This window comes from Mustela lutreola, chromosome 2 (assembly GCF_030435805.1).
Source record: "Mustela lutreola isolate mMusLut2 chromosome 2, mMusLut2.pri, whole genome shotgun sequence".
NCBI lineage: Eukaryota > Metazoa > Chordata > Mammalia > Carnivora > Mustelidae > Mustela > Mustela lutreola.
The window spans coordinates 98,400,702-98,418,314 of record NC_081291.1 but is presented as its reverse complement, the minus strand read 5'-3'; positions in this window follow the sequence as shown (position 1 = coordinate 98,418,314).

Genomic DNA, 17,613 nt, shown 5'->3' with positions numbered 1-17,613 from the left:
TCTTCACACAACACTGGCTTGCTCAGGCGCCCCAATACCAACTTGATTCTGGGAGACAGATGCCAGAATTTCATCTCCAAAGTCCTCCCAGGACTTTCCTGCAGGGGAGTTTATGGGAGTCACAGTGCTGAACACATATGGTATCTCGGTTGTGGGTTACCTGCCCATCATTTATCTAATCTAGTGACCTTGAAATAATCACAAACTATAAAGAAGTTAAACATAAATAAGGTTTTCTTCAAAAGCATTTTAAAAATTGAGGACTTGCCAGATTATCTTTTTTATAAAAATTATAAAAATCAAGACATTTCTAATATTTAATTATCTCCTTTATAGCACAACGCTGTATGGAAATTCTAAATGACCTGCCTGTTTCGCCCATGACATTGTGAGATACTTGAGAACTGGGATGGTTCATGGTGAGTGGTCTATAAATGTCTGTCAAATCCAATCAAGTGGAACTATTTTCTAGTTAATAGAAAGTATGAGTCATTGGTTTTGAAAATTACTCAGTTTGTCAATAACAATGAGTTACCTTTTCCTTGTCATAGCAAGATTTCAAGATGGTTGGTCTATATAAGTCTTTACCTGATCATGGGATGGGTTGTTCCATTTAATGAATGCATTTAGTTTTATAGAGGATTACCCAAAATACTTTATTTGGGTTACCAATTTAGAAAAGGTATTTTAAAATGCAATATAATTCTCGTTACAGTGCAACTAAATGGACAGGATTAAACTGTTAATTCAGGAGCCAGGTCATTGTGAAGATAAAATATCATGTGCTTTGAGAGTGTAAATGCCGGATATTAGCATTCTTTCAGTGAGTTATCACTGGAGTAAGAGACCATTCTAAAAAGAAGCCCCAGATTTCCTCAGGTCCACATGTACTCTTCTGGGGCTGGTTGGCAGTTTCTTTTCTTAGGGAATTTCCTGGTTGTATGAATTTGATTGCGCACATCTAGTAGTGTAGGATATGTATTTGTTTCTGTGGTTTATATTACTCTGACTGGAAATTCTACTAAGCATTCCTTTAGTTCTTGCAACAATGCTCTGAGCTAGGTATAATTATTATAGCCAATTTACAAATAAAGAAACTGACTTAGAGTTTATTTGCCCAAGGTATAAAACCAGGACTTCACGAAGCCAGAGCTGGGATACCAATCTGCCTGATTTCAGTGCTCTTACTCTTAATTACTATTCCAAACTGCCTCCACTGAGTTGATTTACAGAAATATTAGGTAAACCATGCAGAATTTAATAGCTTACTCTTGGTTAAATAAAACTGGAGAGGAAAATGTGAATGAAGTCTTCAGAGTCTTCTCTCAGTGGTTTGGCTTCAGTTTTTCCTCACCTGGATCTTTCAGGATTCTTGTCATCATTTTCCTGCTAACTTGCCAGTACACTTTTACTCTCCTGATGTCTAGAGTCAGGCAAAAAATCAATCTTTACCATTTAGTCAGTCAGTAAGGACCTGCCACAGGCTTAGCTCCATGCTAGGTGGCACTGGGAATAAATATGAGTGTTTAGAAACAAATCCAAACTGAAACCCAGTTCTAGAAAAACTCTAGATCATGGATCTAAGGCTAAAATGAGGAAACAGGGAAACTAGGCTGGTTTCCAAAATTAAGGCAAGGCCTTATGCACATGCCTTCTCTTTTCTTCTTCATTCGTCCCAGGAATGCACAATGAATAGCTAGAAGAGGTCTGCATTCTGCAAGGAAAGCTCTTGAATAGTTCTTTCTGCATCTCTTGCCTTCTAATAAAACTGTTGAATATCTCATATAGAGTTTGCTGTATATAGACTTAAGTAATTAAAGAAAGTTTCCAGCTTGGGAACAGATGTATAGGTAAAGTAAAAGTCATCTCCTGATTGAGAAGAATAAAAGTTCTTACTGCTGCTAGGCATACATGCATAAATATCCCCAATTTTTTAAAATCTCTTTTTCTGATTGAGAGGGACCACTTGGAGCATAGAAAAGCTTCTTGCAGAGAAAGTAGTTCCCTCATGTGCAAAGCAGGTACAGGAAATATAAATCCCTCAGATTAGTTTAAGAAGGCTAAAGATAAAGCTCCTTTATAACAGCAATTAGAGGCCAGCACATGGACTCTAATTATTGTCAGCACATTAATGCTGACAGGGAAGAAAGTTGTCAACCTAAGACGACTTTGGACAAGTTTTTGATACCTAATATGTACATGAGAGGAAGAAAGAGATACTTTTTAAAGCAGAACAAGAAAATCTACATGAATAAATAATGATACTTTCAGTTGACAATGAAAAACATTTTTACACCTATTTCTTTAAATCTTGATCTGAATAGCACCTTCTTTAAATTTGGCATACAAAACCAATAATCTGAAATGGCTAAATAATTGGCACAATTTTTCTTTTATCTACTACTTATATAATATAACAGCCAGTAGAAGGAGCACTATATCTGGGCCAAGGTCCAGAGCTGCTTTACTCACACAGGACCAGGCTCCAGCTCTAACACAGAACATAGTTCCAAGCCATGATTTTCAGGTCTCCTGAGTCCTTTCCAAGTAGTGTTAATGCCACTGTATAATGGGAATCTCCAAGAGACTCACAGAGAGCAGTTTTCCTCAAACTTATTTGACTGCAGGACTCTTGCGCACTAGTATTCATTGGAACATGTTGGTTTTGCTGTCTTGTGTTAGCCCATCCAAATAGTTTTGGGACTGTGATTGGTTGTGAGGAAAGAGGGGAAACTTGTCCTTTGACTATCCTGGTAATTCTAATCTGTGGTACTCCCCACTTTATCCTTAGTGCTTGGCATGTAAGAGATCTTTGGCAAATAAGCATTGAATGGATACAAAATGAGTAACTGATAAAAGGGAAGAGGTCAAGGGGTTAAAAAAGAGAGAGAAAAAAAAAGAGAAAAAGAGAGAGAGAGAGAAGAAAGAGATCCATGATATATGAACTAAGTGAAGAACAGGAGATCTAGTTTGAGTCTAGGCTCCAACACAGTCTAGATATGTAATCTTGAGAAAATTCCTCAGTCTTCTCATCTATAAAATGGGGTTTCCTTACGTTGCTGGGATATTGGGTAGCATACTTGCAATAAGGTATATAAAACACAATTCCTAGAACATTGGAGGTGTTTACTGAAATTTCTATTTGTTAAATTATTTCCACTTGTTGAGGCACCTGGGTGGCTCAGTGGGTTAAGCCACTGCCTTTGGCTCAGGTCATGATCTCAGGGTCCTGGGATCGAGCCCCACATCAGGCTCTGCTCAGTGGGGAGCCTGCTCCCCCCCCCCTCTCTGCCTGCCTCTGCCCACTTGTGATATCTCTCTCTCTCTCTGTCAAATAAATAAAATCTCTTAAAAAATAAATAAATAAATAAAAATTATTTCCACTTGTTAAAAATTTTGATCTGTTAGAGAAGAAAGAATAGCAGTGGCTTGAAAGCCATCTGCAAGATAAAGAAAGAGCCAATGTTTTGAAGCCAGGAAGGAGGACTTGAGCAGCAATCAGTACCACCAGAAGCTCTACATTTGTGGAATATAAGGATATTTTATATCTCTACTTAAAAGCTCAGCTAGGTTCTGTTCAATGTGATTTTAAAGTTATATTTTGGTACAGAGAGGAGTTTCTTTGGTAACCTCAACTCTTATCAGAGAACAGTTTCATGCCTAATCTTTTGAATGTAGGTAGTTGCCAAAGAAAAATGAAAATGAAAAATGATGAGCAAACACCCAGCATGTACATTCCTAATACAGCAGAGAATTTAGTACAACTCAGAAGTTATTTGGTCAGAAAGACCATTTTGCTGGTGTGTTTGGAGCAGCCCAAGATACTGTGCCTTGCTGTGCATTCTTCCATTTGTTATTTAGTTGTAAAGGTTTACAATGACCTTTTAGGCTAGGCCCACCCCTCATTCTTAGCCCACAGTTTATGAATATCCTGGAGCAAGAAGCAATACAGATGTCCTTCCTCCACAGCAGCTGACTTGCTGAGGGAGCTCCTTAGCTATGACCTATACTTGAGCTTACCTTGTGAGCACTGTTGCCTGAAATCTGGTATGCTGCTGTGTTGCCCTATCAGTGATACTCTGCCTCCTCTATCATCACGTTCACTTGGCTTGTAAGTTACTTATCAGAGAGCTAATTAGGGAGCTTTTTTCATCCTTAATTGGAAGTAATTAGTTTTTCTTTTATTTAAATATGTACATATATCAAATATGTAAAATAAACATGCATACACATACAGGAATAATACTATATTACTGGGGTTTTTTTCATTTAACAATATAGCTTACAGATCTTTTCAAGTTAAAATACACAGCTCTACTTCATTCTTTTTAAAGACCATATAATATTTCAAACTATGTGTGATAGTTAATTTTATATGGTCACATTGGGCCATGAGGTGTCCAGATAGTTGGTCAATTAGTCTGAGTATGTCTGTGAGGGTATTTCTGGGTAAGATTAACATTGGAATCAGTGGCCTGAGTAAAGCAGATTGCCCTCCCCAATGTAGATGGGCCCTATCCAGTCATTTGGAGGACTGAATAGAACAAAATGGGAGAGTGAGAGATAATTTCCTCTACCTGACTGCCTTCAAGGTGGGACATTGTTTTTCTTTGATTTGGTTTGGTTTGCTTTGGTTTTCTGCCTTTTCTGAGTTTCAAGACTGCCAGCTTCCAGACTGGAACTTCACCATCAGCTCTACTAGGTCTCTAGCTTGCTGATTACAGATCTGGAGACTTGCCAGCCTCTTTCATCACATGAACCAATTCCTTATAATAAATCTATGTGTAAATTTATATGTAGAGATATTTATATCGGCTTTCTCTCTGGAGAATTCTGACTACTACACTATGGCTGAGCCATCACTTCTTTGACCATTCCTAATTATAGGTAATTGATATTGTTCTTAATTTGCCTGTTTTAAGTAATGCTTAATCTGTGCTGCTGGAATGGGTTTGTTTCTATAGGAGAGATTCCAAGGAGCATAAGAGTTGGGACAAAGTATAAATACTATAAATTTTAACTTTTCATCTATATTTCAGATTTTCATTAAAAAAGTCTTTCCTAGCTTGTATTCTCATCAATAATAAATCACAGTGGCTATTTGTCTATACCCACATACATATTGGATATTTAAAATATTTTTAAGTTGATAATCTGATAACTAAAAAGCTGCCATTATTACTTTATTTTTTACACTCAATATTCATTTATTTTTACATACATTTTGTTTTCTATTGACCTTCACTCCTAGTGTCATGTGTCTCCATATAGAATCATTCTCATTCAGCCTAATAATTCCCTGTAGTGTTTCTTGAAGTAGTTTTTGTTGTTGGTTAAATTTTTTAATTCTAGTATAGTTAACATAAGTGTTACATTAGTTTCAACTGTACAATATAGTAAGTCAGCACTTCCATTCAACAACTGGTAATCATCACCACAAGTGCACTCCCTAATCCCCATCACCTATTGTGCCCATCCTCCTACCCACTTACCCTCTAGTAACCACCAGTGTGTTCTCTATAGTTAACATCCTGTTTCTTCATTTCTCTCTTTTTTCCATTGCTTATTTGTTTTGTTTCTTAAATTCCACATGTGAGCAAAATCATGTGTATTTGTCTTTCTCTGATTTATTTCACTTATCATTATACTCTCTAACTCAACCCATAATGTTGCAAATGGCAAGATTTCATTCTTTATTTTGGCTGAATAATAATCCACTATATATATATTTTTTTCACCTCTTCTTTATCCATTCATCTATCAGTGGATAGATGGCTATTATAAATATTCCTGCTATAAACATATGGGTGCATGTATCCCTTTGAATCAGTGTTTTTGTATTTGGGTAAATACCCTGAGATGTGATTACTGGATCATAAGGTAGTTCTATTTCTAACTTTTTTGAAGAAGCCCCACACTGTTTTCCACAGCAACTGCTCCCGTTTACATTCCCGCCAACAATACAAAAGGGTTCCTTTTCTACACATCTTCACCAACACTTGTTGTTTCTTGTGTTTTTTATTTTAGCAAATTCTGACAGGCATCAGGTGATATCTCATTGTACTCCTGATTTGCATTTTCCTGATGATGACTGATGGGCATCTTTTCATGTGTCTGTTGCCCATCTGGATGTATTTAGAGAGATGCCTATTCATGTCTTCTGCCCATTTTTAATTGGATTTTTTTGAATGTTGAATTATATGTTCTTCATATATTTTGGATATTAATCCTTCCTCATATGTGTTATTTGTAAATATCTTCTTCCATTCGGTAGGTTGCCTTTTAGTTTGTTGATTATTTCCTTCACCGTGCAGAAGCTTTTTATTTTGATGTCCCAGTTGTTTATTGTTGCTTTTATTTCTCATGCCTCAAGAAACATATCTAGAAAAATGTTGCTACAGCTAATGTCAGAGACATTATTGACTGCTTTTTTAGGGCTTTAATGGTTATAGATCTCACATTTAGGTCTTTAATTTATTTTGAATTTATTTTTGTGTATGGTGGACAAAAGTAGTCCAGTTTCAGTCTTTTGCATGCTGCTGTCCAGTTTTTCCAACACCGTTTGTTGAAGAAACTGTGTTTCCCATTGCATGATCTTGCCTCCTCTGTCGAAGATTGACCATGTAATCATGAGGGTTTTTTTCTGAGTTTTCTACTGTGTTCTGTTGATCCATGTGTCTATTTTTGTACTTGTGCCATACTGTTTTGATTGCCACAGCTTTGTAATATAACTTGAGTCTGAAATTATGTAGCTTCCATCTTTGCTTTTCTTTTTCAAGATTGCTTTGGCTATTTGGGGTCTTTTGTGGTTCCATATAAATTTCAGGATGGTTTGTTCTAGCTCAGTAAAAATTGCTACTGGTATTTTGAAAGGGATTGCCTTAAGTCTGCAGATTGCTTTGATTATATTTGTTCTTCCAATTTATGAGCATGGAATGTTTTTCCATTTCTTTGTATCATCTTCAATTTCTTTCATCAATGTTTTATAGTTTTCAGAGAATGGGCCTTTCACCTCTTTGCTTAGGCTTATTTCTAGGTTTTTTTTTATTATGTTATGTTATTTTAGTCACCATACAGTACATCATTAGTTTTTGATGTAGTGTTCCATGATTCATTGTTTGCTTATAAGACTCAGTGATCCATGCAATACGTGCCCTCCTTAATACCCATCACCAGGACCAGGCTAACCCATTTGCCCACCCCTCTAAAACTCTTACTTTGTTTCCCAGAGTCCATAGTCTCTCATGGTTCATCTCCTCCTCTGACTCCCCCCTTCATTTTTCCCTTCCTTCTCCCAATGTCCTCCATGCTATTCCTTAAGTTCCACAAATAAGTGAAATTATATGATAATTGACTTTATCTGCTTGACTTATTTCACCTAGCATTATCTCCTCCAGTCCCATTCATTTTGATGCAAAAGTTGGGTATTCATCTTTTCTGATAGCTGAGTAATAGTCCATACATCTTCTTTATCCATTCCTCTATTGAAGGGCATCTTGGCTCTTTGCATAGTTTGGCTATTGTGGACATTGCTGCTATGAACATTGGGGTGCATGTTGCCCTTCTTTTCATTACATCTATATCTTTGGGGTAAATACCCAGTTGTACAACTCCTGGATCATAGGGTAGCCCTACTTTTAACTTTTTGTGGAACCAAAATCCCACAGCCCCTCCAACATCTGGGGTTTCTTGCCATGTCAATCTTTGCCAGGTATTTTATTACTTTAAATGTAATTATATATGGGATTCTTTTTTCAATTTTTCTTTCTGCTACTTCATTAGTCATGTATACAAGTGCAATGGATTTCTGGATGTTGATTTTGTGTCCTGTGACCTTACCAAATTCATTTATCAATTCTAGTAGTTTTTTGGTAGAGTCTTTAGAGTTTTCTATATATAGTATCATGTCATCTGCCAAGAGAGAAAGTTTTACTTCTGCATCAATTGGCATGCCTTTCATTTCTTTCTGTTTTCTGATTGCTCTGTTAGATCCATCTCATCTAATGTGTTATTCAAAACCACTGTTTCTTTGTCAGTTTTCTGTTGGGATGATCTTTCTCTCCATCAATATAAGAGGGATGTTAAAGACCCCTACTATTACTGTATTACTCTTAATTAGTTCTTTTGTTTGTCATTAACTTTTTTATGTATTTGGGTTCTCCTATGTTGAGTACATAAATATTTACAATGTTATATCTTCTTGTTGGATTGTTCCCATTATTATTATATAGTATTCTTCTTTGTCTCTTGTTACAGTCTTTGTTTTAAGGTCTGTTTTGTCCAATGTAAGTATTGCTACTCTGGCTTTCTTTTGACATCTGTTTGCGTGATAGTTGTTTTTCCAACCCCTGCTTTCAATCTGCAGGTGTCTTTAGGTCTCAAATGAATCTTTTGTAGGCGGCATATAGATGGGTCTTGTTTTTTTTTTTTTTAATCTACTCTGTCACTTTATGTCTTTTGATTGGAGTATTTAGTTCATTTACAAAGTAATTATTGACAGGTATGTATTTATTGCTATTTTGTTACTCATTTTGTGGTTTTTTTTTGTAGTTTATCTGTGGTTCTTTTGCTCTTCCATGGTTTGCTGGTTTTCTTTAGTGACACACTTCAATTCCTTACTCTTTATTCTTTGCATTTCTATTACTGGTTTTTGATTTGTGGTTACCATTCGGTTTGTAGATAACATCTTCTGCACATGGCAGTCTATATTAAGTTGGTCACTTAGGTTTGAGCCCATTTGTTCTTCCATTTCCCCCACGTTTCAGGCATATGGTATCATATTTTATGTTCTTTTATTTTGTGAATCCTTTGATTTTTTTTTAAACATTTTTAAAGATTTTATTTATTCACTTTAGAAAGAGAGTGAGTGAGTGAGTGACAGAGAGAGAGCACAAGCCAGGAGGAGAGGCAGAGGGAGAAGCACAGTCCCACTGAGCAGGGAGCTCAATGCGGGACTTGATACCAGGACCTGGGATCATGACCTGAGCCAAAGGCAGACACTTAACCAACTGAGCCACCCAGGTGTCCGAATCCTTTGATTTGATTTGATTGATTGATTTTTACAGAAATACTTCTTACTGCTTTTGTGATTCCAACTTTTCATATTCTCAATTATGGTCTTTCCTTTCCACTCAAAGAGTCCCCTTTAATATTTCTTGTAGGCCTGGTGTAGTCATCATGAACTCCCTTTATTTTGTTTGTCTGAGAAACTCTTTCTCTCTCTTTCTATTCTGAATGATAGCCTTGCTGGATAGAGTATTCTTGGCTGATTTTTCCCTTTCATTGCTTTGAAAATATCATGCTACTTCCTTCTGGCTTAAAAAGTTGCTGCTGGAAAATCCTTTCATAACCTTTTGGGATTACTCATATGTAACTGTTTTCTTTTCTTTTGCTGTTTAAAAAAAAATTATCTCTTTTTGCCATTTTGATTACTATGTGTCTTGGTATGAACCTCCTTGTTTTGATTTGTTTGGGAGGGGTGCTCTCTGTGCATCCTAGATCTGGTTATCTATTTCCTTCCCCAGATTAGGGGAGTTTTCAGCTATTATTTTTTCAAATAAATTTTCTTTCCCCCCTTTTTTTTTTCTCTTTTCCTTCTGGGATCACTGAGTTTCCTGTTGATTCTTATTTTGCATATTTTTTTTTCTCTCATCTGTTTAGCTTGATTACGTTCCATTACTCTGTCCTTCAGGTCACTAATTCATTCCTCTGCTTCCTCTAGCCAGCTATTTATTCTTTCTTTTTTTGTGTGTGAAAATGATGAATTATAATTTTTTTGAATTTTGTTTTTTTATTTGGTGTTTTTGAGAATTTTTTCATTACATATCAGTTTTTTTAATTAAATTGATTTATTCATTTTCAGAAAAACAGTATTCATTATTTTTTCACCACACCCAGTGCTCCATGCAATCTGTGCCCTCTATAATACCCATCACCTGGTACCCCAACCTCCCACCCCCCCCCCCGCCACTTCAAACCACTTAGATTGTTTTTCAGAGTCCATAGTCTCTCATGATTCACCTCCCCTTCCAATTTACTCCAACTCCCTTCTCTCTAACACCCCTTGTCCTCCATGCTATTTGTTATGCTCCACAAATAAGTGAAACCATATGATAATTGACTCTCTCTGCTTGACTTATTTCACTCAGCATAATCTCTTCCAGTCCCGTCTATGTTGCTACAAAAGTTGGGTATTCATCCTTTCTGATGGAGGCATAATATATTCTTATAGTGTATTTAATTTCATTTATTGTGTACTACATCTCTGGTTGTTGTTGTTCTTGTTGTTTTTAATTTCTTTATTAAAGGTCTCACTGATGTCCTCTACTCTTTTCTCAAGCCCAGTTAGTATCTTTATGACCATTATTTTAATTCTCTATAAGCATGTTAATTATATCCATTTTGCTTAGCTCTCTTGCTGTGATTTTGTCCTGTTCTTTCATTTGTGACCTATTCCTCTGTCTCCTCATTTTGCTTAACTCTGTGTCTGTCTTCTCTGTGTGTTAGGAAAGTCAGCTATGTCTCTTGCTTTTGAAAGTAGTGGGTGGGACATGGACTTTTCACTAGGTGATGTTGGTCCTCCTCCACAGGAGACACAGCAACCGCAGAGACTTCACCAGCCAGGGTACCCTAAAAACTGTACACAGTGTGCAGAGTTGTAGTGCCACAAGCTATTGTCACCTGTCCTCCTTGACAGGGGATGCATAGCCACTATGGAAACTGGTCTGACCAGGGCCACTCTGCAAAGCATGTGTGGTTGGGCGTTGTAGTTGTCCTCTGCAAGAGTTTGGGAGATGCAGTATTGCAGGGTTTGCACAGGTCTTCTGGGGGTGGAAAACTATAGCACTGGGACTAAGGCAGGTCTGGCTGGAAAGGGTAAGATGCGGTATAAGCAAATTAGGTACTGAGTGCCATCACTGTGCTGCTTCCCACAGGTGGCTGTGTGATTATGATTGGGGTTGGGGTGGGAATGGCACCTGCCAGCTCCTTTTTTCCTGGAGAAGCCCCTCAGTGTACTCTGAGATTAGTAACTAATTCTTGCTCCCATAAGCCCCGGACAACTCTCAAACTGCTGCTTCCAAGCTGTAACTCCTTGGGCTGTTTGCTGGGATGTCTCTTTAAAAGCAAGGTCTCAGCTTCCTATTGCCTTCCAGACTCTCCCAGAGCTGAGCCTGTTGATTTTTAAATTTCCAGGATTTAAGTCCTACTGGTCATAGGCACTCACAAAATTTGGCCCATCCATTTTTCAAGCCAAATACTGTGGGGATTTCTTATCCCTTGGTGTGCTAGTCTCTCTCTGACCCCTTTCTATGCCTGTGGCTCCCTCTCTCTGGTGATCAGACTTTCAAGGTTTAGGTTCTGTCCTCACCCTACCTATACTCTTTCATGTGGCCTCTTCTCTACTTTCAGTTGTGGAATTTGTTCAGCCAGTCCTTGGGTCACTTTCTAGGTTATTTGCACTGACACAAGTGTTATCTAGTTTTATCTGGGGGGAAGTGAGTTTAGTTTCTTCCTACTCCTCCATCTATTATTATACCCCCCATTTAAATTATATTTACTTGATTTGCATTTACTGAATTACTAATAATGTTGAGTTTTTTTTCCCTAATTGGACATTTGTACTTATTGTTCTGTGAAATACTTTACCCATTTTTCTATCAGGTAATTTGCTTTTTCCTATGATTGGTAGTTGTTCTTTGTATGTTATTGACATTAATCTTGCATTTGTTACATAGGCTGCAAATGCTCTTAGTATGTCACTTATTTTTATTATTGTTTATGATACCTTCATAGTGGGAAAGTCACAGAATAGTGTTTTTTCTTTGCTCTGGAATCAGCCTATTGTAGACGCTGAGAAGCTATAAACTAGTTCAAACCTTATAAGCTATATAAGCTTTGTAACTATATAAGCTATATAACTTGGGAAAATCAGTTAAGCTTTTTAAGACTTAGTTTATCATCTTAAAATAGGGGCTACAGTAATACCCAGATCATTGAATTACCATGAACATTAAATAAGATAATATACGGAAAGTACAGAACATACCATCTGGCACATTCAAAGTGCTTAATTAATAGCAACTATTATGACTTTTAGGATTGCCATATCATATTTAAGGGTGCATTTCAATGTAGCCACATCTGTTATATGTGAGTTTTATATCATTTAGAGTATCTCTGGTTGTGAGAAACAGAAAACCAAACTAAAAAATGGTCTCAAAATAACCAAGATGTATCATTTCAAATAAGAAGTCCATAGGTAGGGCAGTGCCAGGGTTGGCTATTTCAGTGGCTCAACAATATAAGTAAAAGCTTGCATCTTTTTCCTCTTCTCCATCCTCAGCATGTTGCATTGGTCTATAGATAAGCCTCTCTTAAAGCCATCACATCCAGGTACCACATTCAGATGACAAGTTTTTTTCCTCATCAAGGCGTGATGTAGCCTTTCTATGTGTCACTATTAGGATCAGCTCATTAAATAAAGCATGTTTTTTTTTTGTTTTTTTTTTTAAAGATTTTATTTATTTATCAGAGAGAGAGAGGGAGAGCGAGCAAGCACAGGCAGACAGAATGGCAGGCAGAGGCAGAGGGAGAAGCAGGCTCCCCGCTGAGCAAGGAGCCCAATGTGGGACTCGATCCCAGGACGCTGGGATCATGACCTGAGCCGAAGGCAGCTGCTTAACCAACTGAGCCACCCAGGCGTCCCAAATAAAGCATGTTTTTAAAAAAAGAAGTTTCATTCTCTCTCATATCAAGGATAGCCAGAGGCAGGCACTCCAGCACTTGTGTAGGACTCTGTTCATTAGAGATTCAGTATCTTTCTGGGTTCCTACTCTACTATCCTTACTGCTGACTTCTATTCCCAAAGTTGCCCCATGGTTTAGAATGGCTGCCTGAGTTTTAGTCCTCATGTCCATGTTATACTCCAGAAGAAAAGGGAGAAGGAAAAAGTTGGAAGTTGCCACTTCCAACTGAGTCAGTCCCTTTTCACAGATCTTTCTAAATGCCCCACCTAATAATATCAACATCAAATTGTTTATCTCTCATTTCAGGGTAGGTTGAAGATTAGTCTTTTAACTGAGCACATGATGCTGAGACTAATGCTGAGACTATACAAAAGGGGAATGGGAAGAATGGATAAAGGATAATTATCAATATCTGCCATAGACAGCAAAAAAGATGGCACAATGGTTTTTGGGTGAACAATAAAAACATTCAGCTTTACCATTTTTTAAAATTTTTCTTAGTACAGTTGACACACAATATTACATCAGTTTCAGATGTAAAACTTAGTGATTTGACAAATTTATACATTGTTATATTCACTACAAGTGTAGATACCATCTGTCCCCTTACATCACTGTTATAATGTCATTGACTATATTCCTTATGCTGTACCTTTTATTCCCATGACTTATTCATTCTATAACTAGACGCCTGTATCTATCTCCCTTCCCTTTACCCATTTTACCCCACTTCCCACCTTCCCCTCTGGCAACAATCAGTTTGTTTACTGTATTTGTAGGTCTGATTCTGCCTTTTGTTCATTAATTTTTTTCATATTCCACTTTTGAGTGAAATCATATGGTATTTGTCTTTCTCTGGCTTATTTCACTTAGCAAATGAACTCTAGGTCCATCTATGTTGTCTCGAATGGCACAATCTCATTTTTTTAAGGCTGTGTAATATTCAATTGTGTGTGTGTGTGTGTGTGTGTGTGTACCACAATTTCCTTATACATCCGTCTATTGCTGAACACTTAGGTTGATTCCACATCTTGGCTTTTATAAATAATACCACAATACATACTGGGGTGTATATATCTTTTCTAATTAGTGTTTTTGTTTTCTTTATGTAAGTATTCAGTAGTGGAATTATTAGATGATACGGTATTTCTATTTTTAATTTTTTGAGGAACCTCCATGCTGTTTCCCACAGTGCCTGTGCCAATTTACATTTCTATCAGCAGTGCATAAAGTTTCCTTTTCCTACACATTGTTGCCAGCATTTATTCTTGTCATTTTAATTTTAGCCATTCTAACTGGTGTAAAGTGGTATCTCATTGTGGTTTTGATTTGCATTTCCCTGTTAATTAGTGAGGTTGAGCATCTTTTCATGTGTCTGTTGGCTATCTGTATGTCTTTAAAAAATGTCTATTCAGGTCCTCTGTCCAGTTTTTAATCAGAATGTTTGAGTGTTGGGTTTTTGTTGTTTGGTTTGGTGTTGAGTTGTATAATTTCCTTATATACTTTGGATATTAATCCCTTATTAGATATATGATTTGCAAATATCTTTTCCCATTCAGTACATTGTCTTTTGTTGGTTTCCTTCATTGTGCAAAAGCTTTTTATTTTGATATATTCCCAGTAGTTAAACTTTGCTTTTGTCTCCCTTGTTTTAGGAGACATCTGTAGAAAAATAGTGCTACAGCCAGTGTCAGAGAAATTACTGCTTGTGTTCTCTTCTAGAATTTTTATGGTTTGGTCTCATAGTGTGGGTTTATTTCTGGATTCTCTCTTCGGTTCCATTGATCTATGTGTTTATTTTTGTGTCAGTTACCTACTGTTTTGATTACTACAAATCTTGAAATCTGGGATTGTGATACCTCTAGCTTTGTTCTTCCTTCTCAGGACTCCTTTGGCCATTCAGAGTCTTTTCTGGTTCCATACAAATTTTAGGATTATTTGTTCTAGTTTTGTGAAAAATGTTATTGGTATTTTGATAGGGATTTCTTTGAGTAATATGAACATTTTGACAATATTAATTCTCCCAATCCATGAGCTTGGAATATATTTCTATTTGTTTATATCATCTTTAATTTCTTTCATCACTCTTTTACAGTTTTCAGAATATAGTCTTTCATCTCCTTGGTTAAGTTTACTCCTAGGTATTTTATTCTTTTTGGTATAATTATAAATGTTGTTCTTAAAATTTCTCTTTCAGCTACTTAGTTATTAATGTACAGAAACACTACCAATTTCTGGGTATTAATTTTGTATCCTGCCACATTACTAAATCCACTTATTACTTCTAATAGTTGTTTGGTGGGGTCTTTAGAATTTTCTATGCCTAGTACCAAACCATCTACAAATAGTGACAGTTTAACTTCTTCTTTACCCATATAGCTACCTCTTCTTTTTCCTGATTGCTGCAGCTGGGACTTCCAGTATTATGTTGAATAAAAGTGTTGAGAGTAGACATCCTTGTCTTGTTCCTGACCTTAGGGGCAAAACTCTCAGCTTTTTCCCATTGAATATGATATTAGCTGTGGGGTTTTCATATATTGCCTTTGTTATGTAGGTATGTTCCCTTTAACCCCTTTGTTGAGAGTTTTTATCATGAATGGATGTTGAAACTTGTCAAATGCTTTTTCTCCATCTATTGAGATGATCATGTGATTTTTATCCTTCATTTTGTTGATGTGATAGATGACATCAGTTGATTAAGAATATCGAACCATCCTTGCAACCACAGAATAAATCCCAACTGACTGTAGTGAATGATCTTTTTAATGTATTGTTGTATGCAGTTTGCTATTATTGGGTTGGGGATTTTTGCATCTATGTTCATTACAGATTGGTGCGTACTTTTCTTTGTGGTGTCTTTATCTTGTTTTGGTATCAGGTAAATGCTGATATCCTAGAATGTATTTGGAAGCTTTCCTTTTCTTCTTATATTTTGGAATACTTTGAGGAATTAACTCTTTAAGTGTCTGGTATAATTCACCTGTGATTCCATCTAGTCCTGGGCTTTTACTTTTTGGTAGTTTTTGGATTACCAATTCAATTTCATTACTTAACAGTCTTTTTATATTTTCTATTTCAGCTGGTTCAGTTTGGAAGACTGTATGTTTATAGGAACTTACTTTTTCTAAGTTGTCCAGTTTGTTGGCATATAATTTTTTGTAGTATTCTCTTGGTAACCTTTATATATTTGTGGTGTCAATTACTTCTTCCACATTTCTGATTTTATTTATTTGAGTCATTTCTCTTTTTTTCTTGGTGAGTCTGAGTAAGGGTTTGTCAATTTTGTTTATCCTTTCAAAGAACCACCTCTTGGTTTCATTTACTTTTTCTATTGCTGTTTAGTCTTTTTATCACTTATTTCTGCTCTGATCTTTATTGTTTCCTTTCTTCTACTCCTCTTGGACTTTGTTCTTCTTTTTCTAGTTCCTTTAGATGTAATTTTACATTGTTTGGGCTTTGTGAAATTTTTTTTAAAGATTTTATTTATTTATTTGAGAGAGAGTGTGTGTGTGTATGAGCAGGGGAGAGGGACAAAATAAGAGAGAGCCTGATGTGGGGCTTGATCCTAGAATCCTGGAGTCATGACCTGAGCCAAACACAAACACTTAACTGACTAAACCACCCAGGCGCCCCTAAGCTTCTTGTTTCTTGAGGTAGGCCTGTATTGCTATATGCTTCTCTCTTAGAACTGCTTTCACTGTGTCTTAGAGATTTTGGACTGTTGTGCTCTCATTTCATGTTCTTCAGGTATTTTTCTGTTTCTTCTTTGATTGCTTTATTGAATTATTCATTGTGTAGTATCATATTGTTTTGTCTCCTCATGTTTACGTTTTTTTCCAGGGTTTTTCCTGTGATTTATTTCTAGTTACATATTGTCATGATCAGAAAAGATGCAAGATATGGTTTCAATTTTCTAAATTTATTGAGGCTTGTTTTATGCCCTGGTATGTGATCTGTTCTGGAGAATGTTTCATGCTCACTTGAAAAAAATATGTATTCTATTGTTTTGGGATAGCATTATTTGTATGCATCTATTATATCCATCTAGCCCAATATGTCATTCAAAGATGTTGTTTCCTTATTGATTTTCTGGATGATTTATCCACTGATGTAAGGGGGTGGTTAAAGTCCCCTAGTATTACTGTATTACTGTCCATTTTTCTTTTTATGTCCATTAATATTTGCTTTATGTATTTAGGTGCTCCAGTTTGGAGTTCAAAGATACTTAACTAATGTAATGTATTTTTTTTTTTTAAAGATTTTATTTATTCTTCAGAGAGAGAGGGAGAGAGAGCGAGCACAGGCAGACAGAATGGCAGACGGAGGCTGAGGGAGAAGCAGGTTCCCTGCTGAGCAAGGAGCCCGATGTGGGACTCGATCCCAGGATGCTGGGATCATGACCTGAGCTGAAGACAGCTGCTTAACCAACTGAGCCACCCAGGCGTCCCTAATGTAATGTATTCTTGTTGAAGGGTATGCAATACCTTTTCTTGTCTCTTGTTATAGTCTGTTTTAAAGTCTAGTTTGTCTGATGTATTTCTACTCCAGATTTTTTTTTCCACTTCTGATTGCATAGTAAATGTTTTTCCATCCCTCCACTCTCATTCTGTATGTTTCTTTAGGGATGAGTCTCTTGTAGGCAGCATATAGGTGGGTCTTGTCTTTTTACCCATTCTGCCACCCCATATCTTTTTATTAGAGCATTTAGGCCATTTAGATTTGAAGTAATTATTGATAGCTATGTATTTATTGCCATTTTGGGGTTGTTTTCTGGTTGTTTTTGTAGTTTTTTGTTCCTTTCTTCTGTTGCTGCCTTTGTGATTGATGAGTTTCTATAGCGTTATGTTGGCTTTCTTTCTATTTTTTA